The sequence below is a fragment of the Triticum dicoccoides genome, chromosome 6A (assembly GCF_002162155.2).
Source record: "Triticum dicoccoides isolate Atlit2015 ecotype Zavitan chromosome 6A, WEW_v2.0, whole genome shotgun sequence".
NCBI lineage: Eukaryota > Viridiplantae > Streptophyta > Magnoliopsida > Poales > Poaceae > Triticum > Triticum dicoccoides.
The window spans coordinates 604,066,838-604,076,451 of record NC_041390.1 but is presented as its reverse complement, the minus strand read 5'-3'; the positions used below and the strand labels follow the sequence as shown (position 1 = coordinate 604,076,451).

Sequence of the window (9,614 nt, the reverse complement as noted above, 5' to 3'; positions counted from 1 at the left end):
ATTCTTCTTCTTTGTCTCATGGTCCTTGTGCTGCTAGGAAATTACACTCACGCAGGTATGGAATCTATGTATCTATCTTTGTGGTTCCTTTTCTTTCTCGTTCCAATTAGAGTAGAACAAGTAGTATGAATATTGTCAACCCAACTGCATGAATTTCTTTGGGCGCTTTCAATTTGAAATTCTTTTCGTGATGTGTGTATGTTGTTTACAGAGCACTGCGAAACACACAATACACCGGACTTTATGTGCACTAGATGACTCGTTGCGCCAATGGCGCAAAGGCCGAGAGGGGGCCAAGTATTGTGAGAATATTTAGACACCCAAGTCGAAAATCAAATGGGGCCAACACTCCCGCATCCTCTGCTTGAAAGCCGCCTTTTCTCACCAAATCAAACGTAGATACATGATTCTTCAAGAGCAAATTTCAAAGAAAATATAAAGCATGGAAGGCTTTAAATTGTATTATTGAGACCATACCACCATATCTTCATTTAGTTTCTTTGGAAATCTAAAGGTCTAAGAGGATGGTACATGTGAGAAGCTATGAATCCACAACAAAAAACTAAACTAACTTCCAAACAAACATTTCAAGTTTGGAAGCCACAAAGAAGCAGCCCAGATCTCTCCTTGTAGCAGGTACATGTCCTTAATCCTGCATCCACAGCCCATAATTTTTCAACACCTAAATCCACGAAATCCAACCGAAGGAAATCATGGCAGAAACATGCGCCATGGCTTACGTCTCCGAGAAGGACTTCTTGGCATTCTTGTGCAGGTTGGACACAACAATCCTCGTTGCGAACTGCAGAAGAACCACACAGGCACCTTCCTTCACCTTGCCCTTGGGGAGGAGGGGGGCAACACTTGCAGCGCCATGACAAATATATCTTTTCTGTCCCTCTATCCCTGCTATTTGAAAACAAGGATCTCCAGTGATAGAAAGATGCCAAGGAGAACCAGAATAAGGACAATGACCAAAGTGTACCCGGCAGTTCAGGCTTTACCCCAACAAGAACAGACCATGGTCAATTCACACAAGCATGAAAAAGCAGGCAAGGCACACCATGATACACGGCTAACAATTGAAATAAGCACGCAAATCATGTCCACATGCAACCACAAAATATGAATGGCATGAGGCAAAAGAAAACAAAATGTCGGGCCAAACCCAGAATATCAACACGACCAATGAAGCAAGAATAATGAAAATACATAGGTCACATAATAAATGCAATTTCCAGAAAAAAGGAAAGGAAGAAACCCTGATAAGCAGAAGAAAGAAGAAGAAAACTTGATCAACAGAAGAAAGAAAAGGCGACCTCCAAGAACGTACAACATAAAAAAAGGAAAGAAAAGAAGTAATCAGGCCACATGCATTGCACTAAACAGCTCATTATTATTAGGACCTGTGTGCATACCCTAACTTCTTAAGATTCTATGTAGAGCAGAAATTTTGAAACGACACAGAAATAAAATACAGGATTATGTGGTCGGCTTTTTGTTGATGACCAGCAACTATGTCAAACTGGGATTAGTCCACCAAAATTAAAGCTTGTTCAGAACAAGGGGTAGCATCTGTAGCTAACAAGATCAACCATCAATGAATTATCTAAGTAAATGCGGCCAATAATCAAGCAAATAAACTGTAATCCCATCTCAGCTAGCAATATAAACAAACAAGGGGTAGCATATGTACTTAACCAGATCAACCATCAATGGATTATCTAAGTAAACATGACAAATAATCAAGCAAATAAACTGTAATCCCATCTCAGTTAGGAATATAAACAATTACACAACAATCCAGAATCACCTGATTCTTCCTCGGCTGAACTCTACCGTGTAGTTCATCATGCGTTGCAAGATGGAGAACACAACACAAAGGCCAGGCTTCGTGAGCACGATGTCGGCGCGGACCTGGCGGCGTGCATCACGTCCGAGGATGGTACACGTGAGATGTGGATCCAACACAAAGAACTAAATTAACTATCCAAACAAACTTTTCAATTGTGTGCTTGCATAGGAAATAATGGTCATAATGGTGCCAATGGCAAGAAATTTCCTGTGGAACTGAACAGTCCAGACCAAGGCATACATTTCAGTCACTTTGAACATAGATGAGTAACGAAATAAAAAAACCAGAGAGCTATGGAAGCACTGACCTCGGGCGGTGCCTCCCTTGTGCTCCTGGCCCCGGTACTGCACGGCCATGTATGGGTCTATCTTCCCTGCAAGTACAAGTTAATCAGATTAATGTCCATCAGCAGAACAGCCCAAGGCAAGCCAAGAACATGTGTGGTGGTCATGATAAATGTTCTCTCTGGATTTGAAGGAAGGTGTGCAGTGGAATATTCACCAAGTGCCGGAGTACACAGTGAATATTCAAGTAGCAAGGTATTCATGAATACACAGTGAATACATGAAAAAAAAACTTGCATCCATCATGCACCGTGAATTCTGAAAGTAGGTGTGATGCTAACCAAGATATCTAAGAATAAAGCAATCATAGTTTTACCGAGAGGAGAGAATTTAGCATGGGCAAGCATGAGCGCATATAACACACAGATTCACCTGGAAGAACTTTATTATCTACAAAGAAAGTATTAACCTGATGTACTACTAAATCGGGAAGAACATGATAAACCATTGCTTTTGGTCTGAAATGACTAATGAAATTGGAGATTGTAAATATACCAAGATTGAATAAAAGTCCGAAGGTAAGATATAAGTAGTCATTCGATTACATCATGTGAAGATCATTTGGAGATTATAGGTCATGAAATTCATCTTGTTATGACTTATGATTGACTGAAACTACAGCGAGCAAATATACAGCAAAGTTCACTTCTGAATTTGGGCAAACAACATGAAGAAATCATATTATTACCTAACAAATACACATGCACACGTACACCTAGAAAGCGTAGAGTTTACAAGACACACTGCAAGCAATTATACAACAAAAGTTCACTTCTGAATCTTGGCAAACAACATAAAGAAATCATATTAGTACCTAACAAATACACATGTACATGTACGCCTAGAAAGCTTAGAATTTACAGGACACACAGCAGGCAAATATACAACAAAAGTTCACTTCTGAATTTGGGCAAACAACACAAAGAAATCATATTATTACCTTTGGGATTAGGGAAGCCGAGAAAACCTGGAAACAACATGTATATCTAGAAAACTTCAAGTTTACAGGAACTTGATAAAGCACTTCTGAACAAGGCTGCTTACTTGCATTTCTTGCACATGTCCACGTAGCGATAGAACTACGACATGCGGCATCACGCAGTGATCTACTGATCACGAAGATACACTTCATCTTCTGTTGCAATGTCAACTTGAAGGAAACGACACATAAAAGCGCAGTCTTATGCATAGAATAACCTAACAGAAAACAGAGACAAATGCAGGTATGGTTATCTATTATGCCGCTGATAAAAAGTAATTAAAACACCAATAGAAGAATAGTGCCTTACGTTACCTACAAATGCTTCTTCAGTAGAGAGCAGAGCAGCAGCTACTTGGCTTTGTTTGTGATCACAGTGGTCCTGACACCAGCATTGGCCCTGAGTTTCAGAAATTAGTACTGAATAAGCATTTTGTTGTGCATGTTAGAAATTTCAAATAGAACAATCAATCAACCAACCATTGGATTTGAATGGTTGTCCATTGCGTCAGTAAGGAAACAATACATTGCTAAGGAAAGGAAAAACACAAACCTTGACGTGCCAAAGTAGCAGATGATCAACAAGAAGCACGTCATAAACAGTAGAACCTGCAAAGTAAAATAAAATGATAGAAGAACATGGAGTTAGCTAGTATACATTTCATCAAATGGAAAATATGCAGGGCAAGCAGGTGGGGAATCACAAGACAGTCGATACAGTGAGCAACCCAAAGGCAACAACAACCCGACAAATGGTCATTGCTATGTTGTCTGCACGGTCCGGCAACAAATTAGCACGAGGGAGAGGATGACGCGGGGGTGGTGGGATGAAAGATACATATGATGGATAATTTATCGGTCAATATTTGTAGGTTGTCCTGCAACTGTAAAAAAATACTCCCCTTGGTTATTAGTTTCCAACTAAATGGAAGATACATGACACAAATATGAAATGTTGGTCATCCTGTATGCCTAAATGGAAGATACATGAAAAAAAAAATTGAATAGAAACATCAAGCCATTCATATCCATTAGAGATCAAAATATATCATGCACGAAAAAATGGAATTAGCTGCACTATCGTCACTCTATTTTGTTTGCAGAGATCATGCCAAATATAAAGATTTTAACCAAGAAAATTTCATAATTCAGATCATCAAAAACCTCAAAAAATACATGCAAACAAACTGCAGATATGAAACCACATGTAACTACTGAATCTTTTAGAGCCTAGTTCTCTGCAAAAAAAAAACAGCTATCCTCTCTGCCAAGCTTAGCAAATCTCGGTTCAACAACAAAAACGCAGTCTTAGTGGAGAAGGGGTTCAAAGTCAACTTGTGTTTTATGTCAAAAGTAAGACTGAATAAATTATTGGGGATATGAAGAACATAAATAGCATAGGAGAAGATAATAATGGTAGGCGTACAACCCTTTGGTTCAGGTAGGAATATTTCGATCTTAGGTTGTGTATCTTCTGAATTAGATTTCAAACGGTTGCCCCCATTCAAATCCAACCATGGCATGAACGATCCGTCGATCCCAAGCGTGTCAAAGAACCTGAACACATACGCTGAATGTACCGAGTTGACAGTACGTCACAAACTGCCCATTCAATAGGTAAAAATCAAATTAGGTGAACGCCGACACTTATCTTACTACTTTGTATTTCATCCTATCAATTAATTAATAAAATTAAGCATGGTCACTTTTATTGCCTCTTGCAGCAGGTTCGTTCCATCAAAATGTTAGACAATGTATTTGTGTCTTATTTACTTATTAAGAGACTGTTCTCTTATCAAATTTTATTATTCTTTTGGCGATGTGAATTTTCAGGCCCAATAGGAATAGCCACAGCCTGGTTGAGCAAGCTGTTAATGGTGATAAATGATAATTTCTGTCCAGAAGAGGCAAATTTTAGCAAAGAATACATAGAAGAAGTGGTGTAGGTAAAGAGCTAGTGCCATATTCTAACGAAACAAAAATGAGATGGTTATCCTCATCTTCTACAATATAATAAATAATATTTTTCCATCAGAAACAAAGTTAAATAAAAAGCATAATATGCAAGGACGTCTTCAAAGAACAACTGAAATGAGAGAGGTGTAAATTTCTAGGATACTTTTTTAGGTTTGATTTCTTCCTAAATACCCGCACGTATGCCCTCCTCATCTCAGAGCAACAACCACTGTTAAAAACACCGAGGAGAGGGAATGGCGTGTTAAGAACTTAAAGTACGAATAACTTAAGGCTAGAATGCTAGCAAGCAACATATTCCAAGTAGCAAGTACTGAAGTACCAGAAAGAGCAATAATTTGGTTAGATAAGAGAAGAACTAACCTCCCTTTGCAAATATCTCACAACAACATCACCTTGGTCCTCTTAGATATCCATTCAACTGAACATGTGTGATTCAAACCTGAAAAAAGGCAAGTCAACCATTATTCATAGACCTATGCACTGAAGCATGTGTATAAGGAGGTAAGCGGTAGGAGGAGAATTACCATGGCAACAAGCTGTTGATGCCTGAGCAAGGGGGCGGTGGAGAAGAAGTGGCGTGAAATCGAGAAACAATCAGCACCTATGGACACACATCAATAACAATGCAAAATAAAGACATAAGCCAACCAAACACTCAGCAACCTACCCAACATTAGGATTAAGACATCCAAATGCTCCATAGTTTTTTCTTCTGGTGGAGAACAATACTTACTCGAGATCAGATTCTACCCCGAATGAGTGTGTGCATCGACAGTAGTAAATTTCTCTCCAAGACTGTTGAAAAGATTGAAAGGCATGAAGATGGTTACCAAGCCAAGCAAACAGTAGCAGGCACACAGAACAGCTGATGTATAGAATTACCTGTCACTAAACGAATTTATGTCAGGGATATCATCATTGATATCAAAAGCAGGCCAAGCGACCAATGAGCCCCTTGTACCTGTCGGAAAGAAACAACAAGGAAAAAAATATCAAGCACACTGAACATAAAGAATATGTGACTGAGGTTAATACGCAGCAAATTACTGAAGCTTATATGCACATAGCTATATTACTCCCTCCGTTCCTAAATATTTGTCTTTCTAGGCATTTCAACAAGTGACTACATACGGAGCAAAATGAGTGAATCTACACTCTAAAATATGTCTACATACATCCGTATGTAGTAGTCATTTGAAATGTCTAAAAAGACAAATATTTAGGAATGGAGGGACTAATTCCTACAGGTATTTCTTGGTACAGAGCAGACCTACGAAATCTATTATAAAGCATGATGCAATCTATTTCTGCACATGGAAATGAAAACCATAATGAGAAGATCAAATATATAAGAATTCATTGGTTGACAAATTATATCGCAACCTCTCGATCAGGCGGACACCATGCAAATGCACAACAACCAATCGCTGAATCTAAGCTTGTAGAAACAGTCATACATGGAGATAGCCGTTTGTTTTTCCTCCTCCATCACCATTTGTTTTTGCTCCTCCCCGTGCTTCCTCCATCAACCACATACTACAAAAGTACCATACATATAAGCTGAGAACATGAATCGACCGTACCATGTCAAATTATGAATTAGCGTGGCTGTAACACTTCCACTACACAGCCCAGTTAGAGCTTGAGAATATATAAGTACCAGCAGCATCAATCTAACTGTGAAACAGCCATGCCACGAAGAAGAGAGTTGTTACTTGCCAACCTTGTCATTGTGTGGCCGTCGTTACCAAGCTCTAACACGAGATAGAAGGAGCCCGGCTTGGTAAGGCTAATTGGTAGAGACAACAACTGCAAATATTGTAGAAAAAAGAGAGAAATGTGAATTATCAATGGGTTCCCACAATGAATTGGCCGAACTCCACACAAGTGGAGCAGGGGCCATAGAAAATCTATTGATTAAGTATACCAAGAAGAACAGACAACACCACACAACGACGATAAAGTGACAAACGCACAAGCCGAGAGAGAGGACCGGAAAGAGCTCACCTTGTAGTTTCAGCCAGCGGTTCCCAACGACGATAAAGTGACAAACGCACAAGCCGAGAGAGAGGACTGGAAAGAGCTCACCTTGCAGTTTCACCCAGCGGTTCCCAAGTTGCGCATGTTGTCTTGAACACCACTCTTGTCCGTAGGCTGCTCCGGCGCTCGTTGCAAGACAGGCAGCGGCGCGGGTGGCGAAGCCGGCGAGTAGCTGGAGGTGGCGGGCGAGATGCGCGGGCAGGCATCGTCGGGGAAGAAGAGGTAGCGCACAAGAGGCCATCGGCGAGGTCAGCGCTACCAGGGCCGGGCGCCGCGCACGGGAGGCCAGCGGCGAGGTTCCTGCAACGAACGCCCCCATGGCTCAAGGCCCTGCGTCAGGAGCGGAGGAGGCGGCGGGGATATTCCTTCCCAGACGCCCCCACACTCTCCTCCTCCTCCTCCCCCGTCTCATCCACCCCTCCTCGTCCCGGATCCCGCCGGATCCGAGGCTTGTGGGCGCGGAGGCGAGCTTCTCCGATGGCGGCGGCGGCGGCGATGGCAGGAGAGAAGGCGGGGGTCGCGGGGTAGACGTGTGGGCTAGGTCACGGGCATTGGCGGCGAGCTTCTCCGGCGGCGGCAGCGGCAGGAGAGGAGGTGGGGGTCGCGGGGGAGACGCGCGGGCCGGAGCTGGCCGGAAGCGGCCGGCGCGATGGGGAGAGAGAGAGAGAGAGGAGGGGGAGGCGAGTGGCACGGGAGGCGGCGGCTAGGTCTTCTCCCCAGGAGTGGCTCCCTTTTATACTCCGGTGCGTGAAATGATGAAAATGCCCCTGGTAGGGCACCAAATTAACAGGCGATGGCATAGCGATTTAAAGGAGACGTGGATGCAACGGTTGTGACTATGAGTTCTTCAGGGTTTATATGTTCAATGCCTTACTACTGCCGGAGTATGTGCATGGATGAGTGGGGCCATGTCAAGGGGTCCTACTGCGTCGGTGGCACATCTTTGTTTCAACGTCAATGCGTCTGCATCGTTTGTAACTAGAGTTGCACTCTAGCATCATGTTAACAATGGACAATGACGCCTAGTAATAAAGGGATAGTTTGGATCATGACCATGGCTGCGTGCCTGGGCGATGGGGCTGCCTGGCGTGGACACGGATTCAGATTGTTTTTCTGCCTGGCCAGGCAACGCTGGGTGAGAGGCGTTTGGTTACTGCCCTGAGCCTGGATGGCCATTAGGAATAAAAAAATCAGCTCATGGGCCCATGTATGGGGAACATTTTCTATATTTAAAACCTAGGCAGCTGTTTTGTGTGCCCGGGCGCCCGAATTCTCATGCCTGGCTCAGGCTAATTACCTCCCTGGCTGCACCGCCCAGGCTAACCGCCTGCATGCGAACCCCAGGCCAGGCTATACCAGGCATTTTCAGGACGTGAACCAAACAACTTACATGTGACGTCCAGGCACGCGCCAGGCCAGGCGAGGCTTCCCCAGGACGAGAACCAAACTGCCTCAAAATCTTCTTGTGACATGCATGCAAGAACATTACGCCAATTTTGGGTGTTTGATTTGATTTTGTCCGCGTAATCTTAGATTTAGAGGTTTTCTGATTGCTTTGCCCGATAGGCAGTAAGTTTGGAAATAAGAGCATCTACAGTCGGGCTCCTCAAACCCCTCTACACGTCCGGGCGGACGGTCCGGTGACCGACCGCCCGCAAAAACATAACCCAACCAAGCTCCTCAAACTGACCCTTTACGTTTGGGCTGACCGACACCGCCCAAATCTAGGATGGATATGGGGAGGACTAAACGCGTCCACCACATCAAATCCGACAGGCAGGAACCACCATAATTTGCACCAGAACACCCCCGACCTTGCTAGAAGAGGCATTTGACTCTCCTCTCTTCGTCCACTCCCGTCCCCCACTAGCTCCGCCACCGCCCTAGCTGCACTGCCGTCTAGACTCCTTAGCGTTGCTAGGACCGCCACAAACCTTCTCCTCGGCTATTTCGCCACTCTGGGCACTGTTCCATCCTCGGACGCCGTGGCACTACGTGCGGCTATTCTCAGACTGCTTGCCCTTTATGTGTTCCACAAATTGTCCGAACATTTTTTTCATAATTTTTTTACATTAGAGTACGAAAACTTCACTCTTATATATTTATTCTACATATTATTTCAAGGAAATATGCCCTAGAGGCAATAATAAAGTTATTATTTATTTCCTCATATCATGATAAATGTTTATTATTCATGCTAGAATTGTATTAACCGGAAACATAATACATGTGTGAATACATAGACAAACATAGTGTCACTAGTATGCCTCTACTTGACTAGCTCATTGATCAAAGATGGTTAACTTTCCTAGCCATAGACATGAGTTGTTATTTGATCAACGGGATCACATCATTAGGAGAATGATGTGATTGACTTGACCCATCTCGTTAGCTTAGCACTTGATCATTTAAGTTTACT

General features: G+C 42.9%; 1 long non-coding RNA gene across 21 annotated transcripts; it reads right to left on the bottom strand.

Moving 5' to 3' along the window:
- Positions 1-356: 356 nt before the first annotated feature.
- LOC119318335 lies at positions 357-7,911 on the bottom strand. Of its 21 annotated transcripts, none has more exons than XR_005154074.1 (14): positions 7,244-7,908; positions 6,879-6,964; positions 6,613-6,691; positions 6,038-6,116; positions 5,889-5,950; positions 5,680-5,756; positions 5,516-5,594; positions 3,732-5,363; positions 3,494-3,578; positions 3,244-3,396; positions 2,163-2,228; positions 1,814-1,917; positions 741-927; positions 362-652 (listed from the first exon to the last, which is right to left on the bottom strand). It is a non-coding gene; the product is annotated as an uncharacterized LOC119318335 (long non-coding RNA). The 21 variants fall into 21 exon arrangements; XR_005154076.1 differs by having other exon boundaries at positions 741-906; XR_005154070.1 differs by having other exon boundaries at positions 741-1,917; positions 3,732-3,787; positions 3,883-5,363; positions 7,244-7,905.
- Between the last annotated feature and the right edge of the window lie 1,703 nt (positions 7,912-9,614).